The sequence below is a fragment of the Magnolia sinica genome, chromosome 15 (genome assembly GCF_029962835.1).
Source record: "Magnolia sinica isolate HGM2019 chromosome 15, MsV1, whole genome shotgun sequence".
NCBI classification, from domain to species: domain Eukaryota; kingdom Viridiplantae; phylum Streptophyta; class Magnoliopsida; order Magnoliales; family Magnoliaceae; genus Magnolia; species Magnolia sinica.
The window spans coordinates 65,273,064-65,274,054 of record NC_080587.1 but is presented as its reverse complement, the minus strand read 5'-3'; the positions used below and the strand labels follow the sequence as shown (position 1 = coordinate 65,274,054).

At 40.4% G+C, this 991-nt stretch overlaps 1 non-coding gene across 1 annotated transcript; it reads right to left on the bottom strand.

Annotated features, from left to right (window-relative positions):
* Positions 1–394: 394 nt before the first annotated feature.
* LOC131228456 (small nucleolar RNA R71) lies at positions 395–501 on the bottom strand. The gene has a single exon (XR_009162959.1). It is a non-coding gene; the product is annotated as a small nucleolar RNA R71 (small nucleolar RNA).
* Positions 502–991: the final 490 nt, after the last annotated feature.

The following is a 991-nucleotide window of genomic DNA, read 5'->3' as shown; positions in this document are numbered from 1 at the left end:
TACCCAAGATGAGAATGAGGTGCAACAGGCACCCCCGCCTCGTACTTTACGAGATTATCTACAACCGGCGGGAGTGAGTATGCCCTCATGCATGATTTTTCCTGAAAATACAGGACAAATGGACATCAAGCCAGGAGTTATCCAACTCCTTCCCAAATTCCATGGACTTGAATCAGAAAGTCCATATTTACATTTGAAAGAGTTCGATGAGATTATAGCTACATTATGTTTTCCTAATGTATCTGAGGATACAATTAGGCTGAAACTCTTTCCTTTTTCCTTAAAAGAGAAAGCTAAGACGTGGTTACATTCACTGCGTCCTAGATCCATTGGCACATGAAATGACATGCAGAAGGAATTCATAAAAAAATTCTTCCCACATCATAAAACGATTACCCTCAGAAAAGCGATCATGAACTTTGCCCAAAAGGAAGATGAAACATTCTTCCAATGTTGGGAAAGGTTCAAAGATTTGGTCAGTTCATGCCCACAACACGGATTTGAAACGTGGCGCATTATAAATTTTTTCTACGATGGACTGACATCTTCCATGCGCCAAATGGTCGAGACAATGTGTAATGGAGAATTCATCAACAAAGATGTTGACGAGGTATGGGATTACCTCGATAGTCTCGCTGAAAAAACACAATCTTGGGACTATTACCCAAAGTCGAACACCACATCTAGGCCGACTCAATTAAAGGAGAAAGGTGGATTATATCTCTTGAAAGAAGAGGATGATCTCAAGTGTAAAGTGACTACGCTCATAAGGAAAGTTGAGGCCATGGAAGGAAAGAAGGATAAGGTCAATGAAATTGTTTGCGGCATCTGTGATTGCAACATTCACACAACTGAAAACTGTCCTACAATACCTGCCTTTCGAGGAGTGTTGAATGAACAAGCCAATGCCGTAAATAATTATCAAAGACCTTTTACTGGACTTAACTCCAACACATACAATCCTGGCTGGAAAAATCATCCAAACTTTAGC